Source organism: Vipera ursinii, assembly GCF_947247035.1.
Source record: "Vipera ursinii genome assembly, chromosome: 3".
NCBI lineage: Eukaryota > Metazoa > Chordata > Lepidosauria > Squamata > Viperidae > Vipera > Vipera ursinii.
Window position 1 is genome coordinate 198,173,175 of NC_139516.1, and position 17,904 is coordinate 198,191,078.

The window sequence follows — 17,904 nt, forward strand, 5'->3', positions numbered from 1 at the left end:
TGTACCTTTGCTAGAAAAAGACATTTTCATAAAAGATTGTTGTGGCTTAAAAAAATATATCTGGAAGCACGTCCATGAGTGAAATAACAAACTAATGTCACAATTCATTTTCCATTGGTGTAGTAAACCTGAGAAATGTTATGGTCATGTGTTTGAGGTTTATGTGCTTATCCAAGAGAAACATGTTTTATTCAATAATAGTTTTTATCTAAAAATTTGCTAATGGGGCAAGTTAAAAAAAAGTAGATAGACTGCCCATCCTATATTGTAGTTTACTGATACAAGTTTTGCTTGTACAAATATTAAGAATCTGCATGTCAGGACCCACCCCAAACCATGTCTTAGGAAGACAAAACTCTTGGAGCCAACTTTAGTCCAAAAATAATCTTTACTATGACATGCTTGGTTGTAGGAATACAAGACAGGACTTATTATTATTCCACGAACTAAACCCTTATAAAGAGTTCCCGTTTTAACCCCCTTAACCCCATTTGGTCAGTCTCCCATCATTTGCCTCGTATCATCCCTCTCATGGGAAAAAGGAACTTAGGACCTTTTATGTTTATTGCTCCCTTCCGTGACACAAGCCAGATGCTAGCCCCCCCTTTTGTTTCCCCAGTTCAAAAGGCTTCTCTTTTCCTTTGAAATGCCTAATACCGGTTCAATACACATCCATTTCCTCCTCTTCAGCAGATGGCAGAATCCATGGAATAATGTTTTAAACATACATTTATTAATATGATATAAATGGATTCTGACACTGCAGTCCATTTTTATATCTGGGAAGCAAAAGAGAGCCTTCCTCCCTCCCTCCCTCCCTCCCTCCCTCCCTCCCTCCCTCCTGTCTTTTACTCTAAACTCATATTTTCTAATTTATCATATAAACTCTTATTTGTCAGCTTTAGATGTAGAAGCCAAAGGCTTCTTGTTTTTATTTTAGCAAAGTGGCTAACATTTTAGAATGTCTCCAATGCATTCGTTTCCACTTATGAAAATGTTTATGCCTAAGTATCCTGGAAATTTCTTGGCTTCCTCTGAACTTCAGTGCTTTCACAATTTTATATTTGAAGTCATATGTCCTGTTTCGTTTTTGACAATTCAGGTTCTGGGGAAAGATCATAAAGTTAATTATTGTTTGATACCTCCAATATAATGTTTTGTGGTATATTACTGTAAGTTGCTATCAGGGGTAGAAATGAAACTTGAACCAGGAAAGAGCACTTAATGGCAGATCAGATTATTTAATGGGATGCATGTTGCTTGCAGTCTGGTTGTGGAAGATTGGTCCAAATTCAAGTCACAACGTGGTTTTAAGTGCTGTTTATCCTATTGCAAATATATGTCTGATATTAAAGGGGAATACATTTGACAGTTGAAGCTATTGTGTAATTCGTGTTCAATGTCAAAAGAGGGTTGTGTCTCCAAAGCCAAATAAAAAGTGTTTAGTTAGAAACAGATCAGAACTGCTGGATGGGCAGTTTTGCCCTATAACACTTCAGCAGGCCTTACTACTGCCATTGTCTTTATCACAACAAAGGAGGTGTGCAATAGTTCAACATCTCATAAATCTGAGCTCAGCTGTTTTACATTCCCTTTATACTTTTATTGGAATTTATCCCTCAAATTGATCAAGCACCCTACTCTCCAGAGTAGCTCAGCAATACATAAAACATAAAATAATGTTCTGGTTTAGTCCACTTGCATGACACACACAAGGGTTTTAAGCACTTTAGTGATAATGAAAGCCCTTAATGTTAATCCCTTTGCACCCAATGCAAAGTCTCATTGAGTCCAACACTGCTCAGTCAGTTACCAAATCCACAAGCAAAAGTCCACAAAATCCAAGATAGAGGTCCAAAATCCATGAACCATTCCAGAGTCTAAACCCAAAGTCAAGTGCAGCACAATCCAGAGTCGACAAAACCGAAGTCACAAAGGCGAAGCATACACATGGCAGGAGAATGGGTGGTTGTTTCCTTTTTTTAATTAGCTTATAATATAAAATACAAAAGAAAAATAGGAAAAATAGGGAGGGGGAAGGGAAAAGGGGAAAAAGAAAGAAAAGGCATTGACTTCCAACTCCCTTTGGTGCAGTAGAGTAAGATAAGATTCCAACAACCTTCTGCTCTACTCATCTGACTAAATAGGTGCTTGTCGGTATAGCTCATTAAGATGGGTGAGGCTGCCTCCTCATGAGTTTCCTCACCGACCTCTGTTAAGCCTGCCTCCTTTCTGCTCTGTGCAGGAGGCAATTCGTCCTCATCCCCACTGGCCGATTGCAGAAGAGACTGGACAGCCATTTGTCTAAAATAGTATAGGGTTTCCTGCCTGAGCAGGGGGTTGGACTAAATAACCTCCAAGGTCCCTTCCAACATCATCATCATCATCATCATTAGATACACGTGATCATAGAACAAAAAATAAAAAAACAGGACACATCAGAGATGGTGTTGCGTAGTTGTGGGACAGACTGAGATATTTGGAGACAAGCAAACTCACAAATAATCAAACCTACCATGGAGAGCTTTATGGGTGACAACCAGCACCTTGAATTTTATCCAAAAACGTATCAGGAGAGTGTGATTCACAAGTAGCCATATTGCATGAGTCTACCAAACTGTTCCTATACTTTCATACTAGCGCACTCTATGCCAGCTGCAGTTTTCAATTAACGTTTTATGTACGGAGAATGTATCACAACAAAACTGAGAAGACAGAAAAAGGTTGGACAGTGGTGTAATTCAAAGAACAGCAGAAAATTTGACCAGATGGTCTGAAAGTTCATTTCCCGGCTCTAATTTTTAATAGGAGAGTGGGTAGAATCATATACAATGAGCTCTCCATGATATTATAACATGGGGCAAAATATTGAGGGGTCCTTGGTGCTCTCTAAAGTTTGGTTATCTTGCAGACATTTTGTTACCCAAACTAGGTTACATCATTAGCGCACTGATGATGTTAAGTAGTTTGGGTAACGAAATGTCTGTAAGAAAACCGTCCAGCTCGGAGAGCACCAAGGACCCTCATTTCAAACCTGAGCTACAAATATTCTCCTCTACCGCCCTGAGTCCTACGGGAATAGGGCGGTATATAAATTTAATAAAATAAATAAATACTGATACAGAGTACACAGTACTGAGGATTATGAGAACCACAACCATCCGCAAAGGTTGTGTGAAGCCCAGAATCTGCTTCTCCAACATCAAACAATAGATGGCGCTGTAACATTATCTGACATCCTTATTGCATGTAGTAGTAGAAAAGGAGGGGTTTTTTTGGGGGGGGAGAAACCAGCATGTGGTCATCCTTGGCTGTTCTCAGAAATTGAATAGAGTTATTCCTGTTTAGCATCCAGGGCTTTGGCTAGACTAGAAAGTCATTTTTTAAAAGTAGAAGACAGCAGTAACGTACCATTTCCATACTGCTGCCAAGAAAGTGGTGTGGAGTCAACAACCACTAGTCAGGCTAGACTTGAAGTTGCGGTATCTTACTTTTTATAGAACACTGGGGCAAAGAGGTGAACTTTTACAGAGCTGGGCAATACTTTGAATTAATCTTTGAATTAAGGAGAAATTTCCTGACAGTGAGATGACTTATCAGTGAATGGCTTGCCTCTGGAAATTGTGAATGCTCCATCACTGGAGGTTTTTAAGAAGAGACCGGGCAGCCACTTGTCTGGAATTGAATAGGGCAGGGGTCTTCAAACTCGGCCCTTTTATGACTTGTGGACCTCAACTCCCAGAATGGCTGGCTGAGGAATTCTGGGAGTTGAAGTCCACAAGGCACGCTGGCTGAGGAATTCTGGGAGTTGAAGTCCACAAGTCATAAAAGGGCCAAGTTTGAAGACCCCCTGGTATAAGTCTCCTGCTTGAGCAGGAGGTTGGACTAGGAGACCTTTAAGGTCCCTTCCAACTCTGTTACTGTGTATTTTGTAAACTCCAAAAAGAGGTTTCTGTGTGCATGGGAAGTGCAAAGCCAAGCAAACATTTTTTTGTTTGTAGTCTCAATTCAAAGAAGTGCACATCCCTGAAAACTCTAAAGGTTGTGGAGATTCACACTAGAGGAAGAGTGTGCTATCTTTCCCCATTGAGGACAAGCAGTGCTATCTTTCCCCATTGAGTTCCTTAAGAATGACTCACCAATGAAAACACAATTCTTGAAAGTATCTGCCGGCTGAAGGAACAAAGTGGAACACAATCGGCTGAAGACTCTTCTGCCTTGCTGGAGAGCCTTTGGCAGCAAAAAATAATCACCACTGTACTTCATGTCCCTTCCTCCAAATGCTGTGGCTCTTTCCTGTTCTTCCTGAAACCTGTTGCTTTTCCCATCTGTAACAGGCAGCAGAAGGCAAGTTGAGTGTGCTATAAAATCAGTCCTAACCCACTAAATTTCACTTACTGCCTCAAGTGTGAGTCTTAGGGGGAAAGGCAAAGCCTTCTTGAGACACTAGCAAGAGGTAAATGATTGATTGATTTAACCTATTTATGTGACCGCCCAACTTACAAATGCCAGCAACTCCTAAAGCCATGGTGGGAAGTCAGCCCCCCACAGAGAAAGAAATGTTTTTGGGAATATTAAAAGGCAGAATATTATATTTCCCCACAAAGGAATAATGGAGAAGATCTTAAAAATAGACAGAAACCAGCCCCAGCCCCTCTCCCCAGGCAGAAACTAGGCAGAGGCCAGCTTCTAGAAATAAAAGTTCAATAATCCTTTCAGAAAGGTTGGAGCCTTCTACCTAGAAACTGAAAAGATTAGGAAGACAAAGACACCTAAAATCTACATAAGGTAAAGGTAAAGGTTCCCCTGCACATGCGTGCTAGTCGTTTCTGACTCTAGGGGCCGGTGCTCATCTCCGTTTCAAAGCCGAAGAGACAGCGCTTGTCCGAGGACGTCTCCGTGGTCATGTGGCCGGCATGACTAGACGCCAAAGGCGCACGGAACGCTGTTACCTTCCCACCGTAGGGGTCCCTATTTTTCTACTTGCATTTTTACGTGCTTTCAAACTGCTAGGTTGGCAGAAGCTGGGACGAGTAACAGGCACTCACTCTGTTACGCGGCACTCAGGATTCGACCCACCAAACTGCCGACCATCTGATCGACAAGCTCAGCGTCCTAACCCACTGAGCCACCGCGTCCCTAAAATCTACATACCCCTCCCAAATTCTAAGGACAAGAAACATAATAGGATTAACCCACTAATACTAAAAGGACACACTCAGACTCAGGTCAAAGTACATGACACAGGAAATACAAAGTCTCCAACAGGAAGAACTCTAAATAAGCCCAAAGGAGTTATAAAAGTCCACCATTCCCTGCTACATGTGGTCAACTTTCCCAGAACCATCTTTCTGTCTGGCTCTCCTTTTCAATAAACTCCAACCTTCTTTCTAAAGCAGTCTCCATTTTGTTTATTCCTGGCTTGGACTGGATCCTAATGAATATTTTTCTTTCAACACCATAATAAACAATAGTAGTAGAATAAAAAATAACAGCAGAAGTCACCAGGAATTAACCTAACAGGGCAATAGATAGAAACCTCTCAATGGACTGTCTAACTGACTGATAGCTCAGTCCCTTGAGGACATCCAAGTCTTCAACTTTGTACAGAAGGACAGCAAGTTTGGGGCCAGTCTGATTTTGGGGAGTGTGATGTTCCAAAGCAGGCATGTCAAACTCCTGGCCCACGGGCCAGATGCATCATACCGAAACCACGCCCACCCCATTGCCGGCAATGGGGAAAAATTCGTGATATGCCACGCGACGTCACATGACATCGCGAGTTTGACATGCCTGTTCCAAAGGATAGGTGTTGTGGCAGAAAAGGCATAATTCATTTGGCTTCTGGGTACAATTCAAGGTGCAAGTGTTCACATGTAATAACAGAATAACAGAGTTGGAAGGGACCTTGCAGGTCTTCTAATCCAACCCCGTCCCCTGCTCAGGCAGGAAACCTCATACCATTTCAGACAAATTGTTGTCCAATCTCTTCTTCCAGTGTTGGAGGACCCACAACTTCTGGAGGAAAGTCAGATTGAACTTAAATAGTACACATCTCCTGCTTCGGCAGGAGGTTGGGCTGGAGGACCTCTGCTGTTCCTTCCAAGACTGTTATTTTTTTCCCCTGTGATTTTGTGATTCTTTCTATGGTCATGTGTATCCAACCCAAAGAAAGTCCAGAAAGTGAAAGGATTTGCCATGGGCAGAGGGCTGGACTAGAAGACCTCCAAGGTCCCATTTACCCCTATTATTCTACATTCTATGTTCTAAAGCCATTTTTATTTTAACAGCTACAAGGATTAGCTTCTAGAAACTTGTAATATGTATGAAATATTCTTTGAATCAATAGGGATGGATCACCAATAGAGGCCCAATAAGAAGACATTCTCTAATTGAAGGCTGTATGACATCTTTCCCTTTGTCACATTTATGCTGGCAAACCAGAGGTTCCTTGCTTAGATTAAAATTGCATGGAACTAGGACCACCCAATCTGAGATGATTGCTAGATGATAACAGCTAGAGACTTCTCTTCTCCCAATAAGCGGCAATCTGGATTTTTGTAAGCCACATTTGGTAGTGCTACATAAACTGCTAATCTTGCTGAAGTTTAGCAGGTCTGGAACTAGTCAATACCTGGACAAGAAAAATAACATTATGCATTCAGTTTTGAGTTCAAAGGAATAATATGAATAAAAAATAGACAGCCAAGGTTTATCAGATTCCCAGATTGCTCTTCATATATCATCTCATGGATGTAATCTCACCATCTCTATCCTGATAACATCTGGAGCCAGATCCATGCTTGTGTTATCTTTTTATGGAACCAATCATAAAGTTTGGCTTGATGTTATATAGAATATGGGTTATCTTGGTGCAACATTTTGACTCTTAGGCTGCCAAGTTCTAAAACATCCCACCCAGCAATAGATCCAATAGCTGTTTTCAGAATGATGTGTGTGTGTGTGTGTGTGTGTGTGTGTGTGTGAACCCAGTGTGCTTTAGGTAAGTGCTGATTTGAATCCAGCTTCTCAGCCCCTGTCCTGGAATGCTGATGAATAGCATGTTCTTATTAGCTGAGGTTGGTTACAATTACAACCCTAGATAGCTGGCAGCAGATGGGGGAAAGGTGGAATGTTTTGAAGAAACCATCCAGGAAAGTCAAAGAATTAAAATATTTCCTATTGCTAGGATCTGAAAAAATATTGACTGTTCCAAAGATTCAAGATGTTTTAGGATGACTCTTGTGGTCTTCTCCACAGCATCTCTCCAGTATTTCTTTTGATGTGTTGCCTGTAGCATCATCAAGTTTTGCTAAAAAAAAAAAAAAAGTGGGGGGAGACCTATTCAGAACCCTAATCAGCTAGTCTTTTTGGAAGCTAAGAATAAAGAGGATGAGAAGATGGATCAAAAGAATGCATTTATGATAACACAGAGCATTGTGATTCACTGGTGAGTGATGATTCACTGGTGAGTGATGATGGATTTAGTGGAAACCACCACATGCCACTATTGAAGACCTCCAATATACTGCTGTAATTCTGTGTGAGCAGACCTGTCCATCAGTGAAGATTCTGTCCCTGGAACTGAGTTCCCATCCTGCCCATGACATGGATGTGCCATAAGGAAATGATTTTTCATCATTGTTTTCTGGAGTCTTGAGTCTAGAGTCTTGGGATTTCCTAGTAGGCTTCCCTATATGAATAATAATAATAATAATAATAATAATAACAACAACAACAACAACAACAACAACAATAATAATAATATTAATATTAACAACAACAACAACAACAACAACAATAATAATAATAATAATAATAATAATAATAATAATAATAATAATAATAATAATAATTGATGATGATGATGAAAGTTAGAAGGGACCTTGGAGGTCATCTAGTCCAACCCCCTGCTCAGGCAGGAAACCCTATACCATTTCAGACAAATGGCTGTCCAGACTCTTCTTAAAAACTTCCAGTGTTGGCACATTCACTACTTCTGGAGGCAGGTTGTTCCACTGGTTAATTGTTCTGTCAGGAAGTTTCTCCTTAGTTCTAGGTTCTTAGTTAGTTCTATCTTTTAGTTCAGCTGTGCTTAACTTTTTTATTTAATTTATATACCCCATGTCACATTTGTGATCCTGAGTGGTATATGAAGTTCTCAGAATGGTGCCAGAAGATAACGAAGATATCACCATAAGAATCATTTGTCAGGCTCTGTGAGTTTCTCCTCAGCAGCTTCCTTTATTGTTCCTCACCCACAGATAGAAATCTTACCAAACTAAAGCAGACTATTTGCATCATCAAAGATATATCGGAGAATCACTAGCGAGGAGCCGTCTTAACTCTTTCTCCCAATCAAACTATCTAAACTTCACTGACTCTTGCTCCTCTGGAATGAAGCCCCTCCCTCCTGGGAATCCAGTCTACATTTTATCACAGTGGGGGGGAAACATTAAAAACAGTCAAAATCATTAAAAAGCTCTGTAATATCCAGGAAGTGCACTCAGTTTTTCTATTAATACAGCCATTTTACAGTCTCCGTCCCCATGGTCCCAGGTACCCAGCAAAGCCATGTCTTCAGCCTCTTCTGGAAGGCCAGCAAAGTTGGGACCAATCTGACATGGGGGAGGGGATGATGCTCCAAAGAGAAAGTGAGTGTCAAAAAGGCTCTGCTGCTGGGTCCCATCAGATGACATTCTTTGTGGTTGGAACTTCCAACGTGCTCTTCCTGCTGGACCTGGTGGCATGGGTAGATGTGTTTGGGAAGAGGCGGTGTCTCAAATAACTGGGTTCCATGCCATGTAGGGCTTCATAGGTCATGACCAGCACCTTGAAATGAACCCAGAAGGTTAACTGGTAACCAATGTAACCAGGTGTAACAGGCACTGATCTAGGTGTGCACATAATTGCCAGGCCGCTGCATTTTGTGTCAGCTGAAGCTTCTGGATGCTCTTCAAGAGCAGCCTCACGTAGAGCATGTTATAGTAATCCATGTGGGAGATGATGAGAATGTGAGTATGTGTTAGTTGACTGTGATTCAGGAATGGATGCAACTGGGACTGGGACCATTACAGGGACAAATCCATGTAGCTTTCATTCATAAAAATATAAAAGCAGCTTTCCATTATCATATTCCAGGATTTCCCCCCCCCCCAATTTTTTAGCCTAACCACCTACCTAGGCAATTCATGCTGCTCTCTTATTAGACTTATCAGACTTCTTCCTCATCTTGCTTAGTTCTCAATGTCTATTTTCTGCCTTCTGTCAAGTCTAGTAAAAAGTAGCGCAGCTCAAATGTGATACATTCATGAACAGATAGAGATGCTTACTGTATCTATATATTTTCAAGTCACAGTGATGGCATACCTGTTGGCCTTCTCTGCTAATGCCCTGGATTGGAAGTGGTTAAGCCTTTCAGAGCTTGGGTTAGCAAGATTGTTTGGGAAATAGGTTAAAGTTCAAATACAAGAATTGTTGCACTTTCAAAGTAGACATTTACAGTATATATACACAAATATATAGGATTGTGCCCAAGTCATCTCACAAAAGGACTACTGGGAATCCTTGACTTACAACCACAATTGAGCCCAAAATTTCTGTTGCTAAGTGAGACAGTGGTTAAGTGAACGTTGCCCCATTTTACGAGTTTTCTTGCCACTGCTGTTAAGCGAATCACTGAAGATGTTAAGTTAGTGACATGGTGGTTAAGCGAATCTGGCTTTCCCATTGACTTTGCTTGTCAGAAGGTCGCAAAAGGGGATCACATGACCCCAGGACATTGTGCGCGTCATAAATATGAGTCAGTTGTCAAGCGTCTGAATTTTGATCACGCGACCATGGGGATGCCGCAACAGTTGTTAAGTGTGGAAAACGGTCATAAGTCACTTTTTTCAGTGCCGTTGTAACTTCGAGCAGTCTCTAAATGAACTTTTGAAAGTCGAGGACTACCTGTATTGAAATAAGCTGCATACAGGGCTGCAGCTAGCCCCAAACGCAACACTGTAGACTGTGATGTTTTTCACTGATCCACAAGTTTGGTATGACTAAGCAATAAACACCATGCTGATCTAAAGCAATTTTTATGAAAACAGCCATAAGGGTTAGACTCTGCAGACTCATAATATGTATATCCCTTGAATCAATAGGGAGTGGTCTCCAGTAGAGGCCCGCAGAAGTGATCGTGTTTTATATACAGGATAATCCATGCTTGGATTGGAATGTCTTTTCTTTAAAATAGTTTCTAGGTATTGCGTGGCTCGCCAGAACATCAAAATATTTTCATTGAAGAGCCTGAAGCATATTCCTTTGTTGACTTTGCCTCCCTAGCATTCAGGAATTTAGCAGGTACAACTGCAAATCAGGTCTAGTGGAGAAGCCAGGGAAGAGAAGGGGAGGGGAGGGGAGGGAAGGGAAGGGGAAGGGGAAGGGAAGGGAAGGGAAGGGAAGGAAAGAGAAGGGGAAGGGGAAGGGAGGGGAGGAAAAGGGATTATATTAGAAGACCTAACCCTCCTAAGTCCCTTTCAATTCTATTATTTTGTATTTTGTATTCTCCAGGCACAATATTTGGCTCTTTATCAGTATTTCTGATTTCTGATTGACTGACAAGACAGCCAAGTTGTATCAACAATCAGCTAAGGAGTCTGCTTTTCTTTTCATTTTTGAAATTAGAAGACTGTTTTCCTTTGCATGAGTTATTTATCATGGCAGCTGGTGCTAAGCCTTATCCTGGTGGAATGGCTGGCACTCTTCTGGTCTCATAAAAAGGTACTAGAACTTATAGAATCACGGCATCCTTAAGTCCAACCCTCTGTTATGCCAAAATTTAGTCTTAAATCTCCTTGGTTTCATACGGTCCTAGTTTAGAACAAAGTTGTTTAAAATTCCTACCTCGTTGTTTTTGTACTTAACCTAGAAATGGCTAATAGTAGGCTTCAGAAATCCTATTGTATTGGTTTCATATGATATATCAGACTGGATATATCCACTTCTGCATAAGTTAAAGACTTTTTGGTCCAAACTGAGTCAGACTCGCAGGAGTCTTCTCCAGCACCACAGTTCAAAGGCCTCAATTCTTTGGCGCTCGGCCTTTCTTATGGTCCAACTTTCACTGCCATACATTGCAACTGGAAAGACCATAGCCTTGACTATACGCACTTTTGTTGACAGGGTGATGTCTCTGCTTTTTAGTGTGCTGTCTAGATTTGCCATGGCTTTCCTCCCCAGGAGCAAGTGTCTTTTAATTTCTTGGCTACAGTCCCCATCTGCAGTGATCTTGGAGCCCAGGAAAATAAAATCTGTCACTACCTCCATTTCTTCCCCATCTATTTGCCAGGAATTGAGAGGGCCAGATGCCATGATCTTGGTTTTCTTAATGTTAAGTTTCAACCCAAGTTTTGCACTCTCCTTCTTCACCTGCAACAAGAGGCTCTTTAGTTCTTCTTCACTTTCTGCCATTAGAGTGGTATCATCTGCGTATCTTAGGTTGTTGATATTTCTTCCGGCAATCTTAATTCCAACTTTTGATTCATCTAGCCCTGCCTTTCTCATGATGTGCTCTGCATATAAGTTAAATAGGCAGGGCGACAGTATACAGCCTTGCCGGACTCCTTTCCCAATTTTGAACCAATCAGTGGTTCCGTGTCCAGTTCTCACTGTTGCTTCTTGACCCGCATATAGGTTTCTCAAGAGACAAATAAGATGGTCTGGTACTCCCATCTCTTTAAGAACTTGCCACAGTTTGTTATGATCCACACAATCAAAGGCTTTAGCATAGTCAATGAAGCAGAAGTAGATGTTTTTCTGGAACTCCCTAGCTTTCTCCATGATCCAGCGTATGTTGGCAATTTGATCTCTAGTTCCTCTGCCTCTTCGAAATCCTGCCTGCACTTCTGGTAGTTCTCGATCCACATACTGCTGAAGTCTAGCTTGTAGGATTTTAAGCATGACTTTACTAGCATGAGAAATGAGTGCAATGGTGCGATAGTTTGAACATTCTTTGGCACTGCCTTTCTTAGGAATTGGAATGTAAACTGATCTTTTCCAATCCTGTGGCCACTGTTGAGTTTTCCAAATTTGCTGGCAAATTGAGTGTAGCACTTTTACTGCATTGTCTTTTAAGATTTTGAATAGCTCAGCTGGAATACTGTCACCTCCACTAGCTTTGTTGTTGCTCAGCTTTTCTAAGGCCCACTTCACTTCACATTCTAGGATGTCTGGCTCGAGGTCAGTGACCACCTCATTGTGATTATCAGGGATGTTAAGCTCATTCTTGTATAGTTCTTCTGTGTAATTTTGCCACCTCTTCTTAATCTCTTCTGCCTCTGTTAGGTCCCTGCCATTTTGGTCCTTTATCATGCCCATTTTTGCATTAAACGTTCCCTTCATTTCTCCAATTTTCTTGAAAAGATCTCTGGTCCTCCCTATTCTATTGTTTTCTTCTATTTCTTTGCACTGTTCATTTAAGAAGGCATTCTTATCTCTTCTAGCTATTCTCTGGAATTCTGCATTCAATTGGGTGTATCTTTCTTTTTCTCCTTTGTCTTTCGCTTCCCTCCTTTCCTCAGCTATTTGCAAAGCTTCCTCAGACAGCCATTTTGCTTTCTTGCATTTCTTTTTCTTTGGGATGGTTTTGGTTGCTACCTGTTGTACAATGTCACGAACCTCTGTCCATAGTTCTTCAGGCACTCTGTCTATCAGATCTAATTCCTTAAATCTATTTGTCACCTCTACTGTATATTCAACAGGGATATGATTTAATTCATACCTGACTGGCCTAGTGCTTTTCCCTACTTTCTTCAGTTTAAGCCTAAACTTTGCAAGGAGAAGCTCATGGTCTGAGCCGCAGTCAGCTCCTGGTCTTGTTTTTACTGACTGTATAGAGCTTCTCCATCTTTGGCTGCAGAGCATATAGTCAATCTGATTTCTGTGTTGACCATGTGGTGATGTCCATGTGTAGAGCCGTCTCTTGGGTTGTTGGAAAAGAGTGTTTGCTATGACCATCGTATTCTCTTGACAGAATTCTATCAGCCTGTGCCCTGCTTCATTTTGCACTCCAAGGCCAAACTTGCCTGTTATTCCAGTTATCTTTTGGCTTCCTACTTTAGCATTCCAATCCCCCATGATGATAAGAACATCATTTTTTGGTGTTAGTTCTATAAGGTGCTGTAGTGCTTCATAGAACTGGTCAATTTCATCCTCTTCAGCACTGGTGGTTGGGGCATAGACTTGGACTACTGTGATATTGAATGGTTTGCCTTGGATTCGAACTGAGATCATTCTGTCATTTTGAGGATTGTATCCCAGTATTGCTTTTCCTACTCTTTTATTGACTATGAAGGCTACTCCATTTCTTCTGAAGGATTCTTGCCCACAGTAGTATACCTGATGGTCATCTGAATTAAATTAACCCATTCCTGTCCATTTTAGTTCGCTGATGCCTAAGATGTCAATGTTCAGTCTTGTCATCTCTTGTTTGACCACGTCCAGTTTTCCTTGATTCATGGATCTTACATTCCAGGTTCCTGTGGAGAAAAAATCTTTACAGCATCGGACTTTCCTTTCACCAGCAGACACATCCACAGCTGAGCATCCTTTCGGCTTTGGCCCAGTCGTTTCATTCTTTCTGGCGCTACTAGTACTAGCCCTCTGCTCTTCCCCAGTAGCATATTGGATGCCTTCCGACCTGAGGGGCTCATCTTCCAGCGTCATATCGTTTTGCCTTTTGGTACTGTCCATGGGGTTTTCATGGCAAAGATACTGGAGTGGGTTGCCATTTCCTTCTCCAGTGTATCACGTTTTGTCAGAACTCTCTGCTATGACCTGTCCGTCTTGGGTGGCCCTGCACGGCATAGCTCATAGCTTCATTGAATTACGCAAGCCCCTTCGCCACAACAAGGCAGTAATCCATGAAGGGGGTAAACCGCTTAGAGAGGGCTATAAAGTACTGAGAAGTGGTATATACTGTAGGTCTAAGTGCTACTTGGATTTTTGAATTGATCTGAATGTTCAAAAAGGTTTCAGCTCATTTTTGCATAGGCCTTGACCGCAGGGCAGTATTATACATCAGAGATAAGCAACCTTTTACTCTACTGCCAGTTTAGTTGGAAAATTATAGTCCACATACATAGGTCCACATAATGCCTATCTTTGCATATATGCATCATATTGCCACCAGGAAGAATAAAGCTATTTGCATCCTCAGCGTGAAAAGGCCTAAGACAGGGGTCGGCAACCTCGGCTCTTTTATGACTCGTGGACTTCAACTCCCAGAATTCCTGAGCCAGTTATGCTGGCTCAGGAATTCTGGGAGTTGAAGTCCACGAGTCATAAAAGAGCCGAGGTTGCCGACCCCTGGCCTAAGAGGAGGTTAAGCCAACTCAGTTTATTGTCTGTTTACTGTGGCTTTTCCCAATGGAGACACAATGTTTTGGGTTGAATCAAGATCCCGGAGGGAAAGATTAAATCCTCTTTTCCTTTCAAATGGAAGAGATGCTTTGATCTTAGCACTAATCGTTCATGGGAAGCAGCAATATTCACTGGGATTCCTCACGGGATTAGGACGTTAAACATCTCTACCTAACAATCTTTATGAAAAAGCCATGGCTTGTTTGCCTTTTCCTTAGCTTGACCTCTTTCCCAACACAGCCAGGGCAGCAAGAACAACCAATTCATTGAGGCTTTTTTACAAATATACTTATGGAGGTGTGCAGTGTTAGAGCTCTCCTCCATGCCTACCAATATGGAATTAATTAATTCCATATATTATCTGGTAGTTCCCAATTAAGAGACTATAAATCAATAATAGTCCCATCAATTAAGGATTGTCATCTGGGTTGGACCAAGAAAAGGGACCTTATATGTGGTGGCCCCTTCTTTATGGAACATCACTCCCACCTGAGGTAGGGATGGCCCCTGCCCTGGTTTTTCTTTCGGTTTTTTTAGCCAGCCTGGGAACCACAGATGGAGCTGATCAAGTAATTGATTGATGTTCTTGCTGAAGATGGGGTGGGATTTTTTTTAAAATCAGTTTTTATCATTTGCTGTTTAAAATTTTGCAAGCCACCTACAGTCACCTACATGTAAGTTGGGCTGCTATACAAATTTGTGTAATACATAAATAAATGCCATGGCTTTTTTTTTATTGAAAAGTTTTAAAATACAGTTTTCCTTTAAAAAACCCCCCTTCCCCCTCCCTGCTCCCCCCCTACCTCCCCTCAACCTCCCCCCCTCCCCCCCTCCCCCCCCGACTTCCCAGAGCTAAATACAAGGTATATATATATATAAAAAAGCAATCATAAACAACCATATACTAACAACTATAAATTCTAAAATCCATCACTCTCTAGCTTATATAGGATAAAACACACCTTAGCAATATTAAATATATATAAAAAACTAGAATAGAAAAAGAAAAAAAACGAAAGAAGACTTATTCGAATGCTACATAAAACTTCTTAACCCTATACTTGTTCTGGATAAACTCAATCCATTTTCTCCATTCCATAATATAACATTCTTGCGAATGATCTTTCAAATAGGCCGAAATCTTCGCCATCTCTGCCAGGTCGGAAACCTTTAAAGTCCACTCTTCTATGGTCGGCAGTTCCTCTTTCTTCCAATATTGGCCTATCAAAAGTCTTGCCGCCGTAATTAAGTTCAACATCAGCTTGGTGTCCACAACTGTAGCGTCTGCAATTATTCCCAACAAAAAAAGTTGCGGACAAAACTTTATCCTCTGTTTAAAAATCTTTTGCATATTCCACCAGACTTTTATCCAAAAAGCATGGCTTTTTATTTTTAATTAGGGTTTAATTCTGCTGGAAAAAGTCATAAGAAAAAGGCAGTGTTTTTCTGATACTGGGAAAATGTTTTTTCCACTTTTTTCCGTTTTTATCTTATCAATTCCATTTCTATGACTGCCCAATTCAATATTACTCTGGACAGCTTACAAGACATTTAAAACTAGATAAAACATCAACCCTCGCATCCTCAAAACAAGAAGATCTGGAACTGTCTGTGTGGCTGTTAGCTATAAAGAACAGGGGGGGGGGAATGAGGAAAAATTGCTGCCTTGTTCTAAATTGCCATTGCTCTTGCAACAACAACAAAATGTCCAGACTACTCCACTCCACACTACTAAAGTGAAGCAAAATTAATTAGTTGCACACCTCCAGCTGTCTCCTTACGTCATAGTGAGTTTGGTTCACTATAAAATAATTCCAAAAATTACAATTGGAATGAGAAGCTGAAAAAGCTGTCAGACCATCATGCTGTTTCCCCCCCCCCCTTAAAAGACCTTCTACAGTTAAGGGACTGGAGGCAACAAACAGCAAGAGTTCACACCAATGGAGTAATGACCCACTCATTTTGAATTATACCATCTCAAAAAACAAACTAGCTTCATAATAGCTAAGTACACAGTCACTGAGCTGGAAAAGAAATTCAGCTCAGCAGCCGAACAGGGCCATTGTCTGATCACAGAAGAATAAAATCCTATTATGGTACAAACACGAAACTTTTAGACACATTTATAAAGTTGATATATGGCAGGGGTCTTCAAATTTGGCCCTTTTATGACTTGTGGACTTCAACTCCTAGAATTCCTCAGCCAGCGAGCCTGGATGAGTAATTCTGGGAGTTGAAGTCCACAAGTCATAAAAGGGCCAAGTCCGAAGACTCTTGATATATGGCTTCATAGTATTGAAGATAACTTGAGTGGAACCTGTGCTGTATAATACCGATTCATAAAGTATCTTTTGTTCATTCCAGCTTCAATTTTCAAGCCTAATTTACGGATCTATGTTGCCATAGATTCAGTGCTAGATCCAAATTCTAACAAGTTCCATTTTTAAATGTCAATGTTGGGGCCACATTTTCACCAAAGGGAGAATAAATAAGATTTGTGGGAATGTGCATAACAGATGGGGTTAATTTTTTTCATTCTAGACAGGAGGTGTTAAACAAGTGGAACTCCATTTTAGGCCTGAAAATGCTGGCCATTTCCTTTGAATCTTGCATCGTCTGATTCATCAGGCCATATGCATTTTCAGTGGGAACAAGTTACCAAATACTTCTATATTAAAAACAAAAACAAATTTCTGTTATTTATATTTTACACATCCCAAGTAAGTATTTATTTCCATGGGAACACACCAATAATAAAACACAAAGGCTACGGTCCTGCATGTAGCCAAAAATGCTAAACAAAATAAACAAAGCCATAGATTCCCCATTAGCAATTTATTTCCAAGCACATTTAGTCCTTGTGACTCAGGGATACTACCAAGTAATCCATCCACTAAATCTTGACATGTGCAGCTCTGGAATTTAGCACAATTTTTTCCCATTGACTTTGACCCATTTAGCCATTTGTATTCCAAATTTCTCATGCTCAACCATAGAGCCAACCATCATGCCCAACTATAAAACCAGCAAGTTCAGTCCTGGGCTTAGAACCATAAGGTAAAGGTAAAGGTAAAGGTTTCCCCGCACATGCGTGCTAGTCATTTCCAACTCTAGGGGCTGGTGCTCATCTCCGTTTCAAAGCCAAAGAGCCAGCGCTTGTCCGATTACGTCTCCGTGGTCATGTGGCCGGCATGACTAGACGCCAAAGGCATACGGAACGCTGTTACCTTCCCACTGTAGTGGTCCCTGTTTTTCTATTTGCATTTTTATGTGCTTTCGAACTGCTAGGTTGGCAGAAGCTGGGATGAGTAACAGGTGCTCACTCTGTTACGCGGCACTCAGGATTCGACCCGCCAAACTGCCGACCTTCTGATCGACAAGCTCAGTGTTCTAACCCACTGAGCCACTGCGTCCCTTAGAATCATAGAATCCAAGAATTGGAAGAAATCATTAAATCAGGAATTCAGTCGACAGCATCTGAGGCAGTTGTCCCATAGG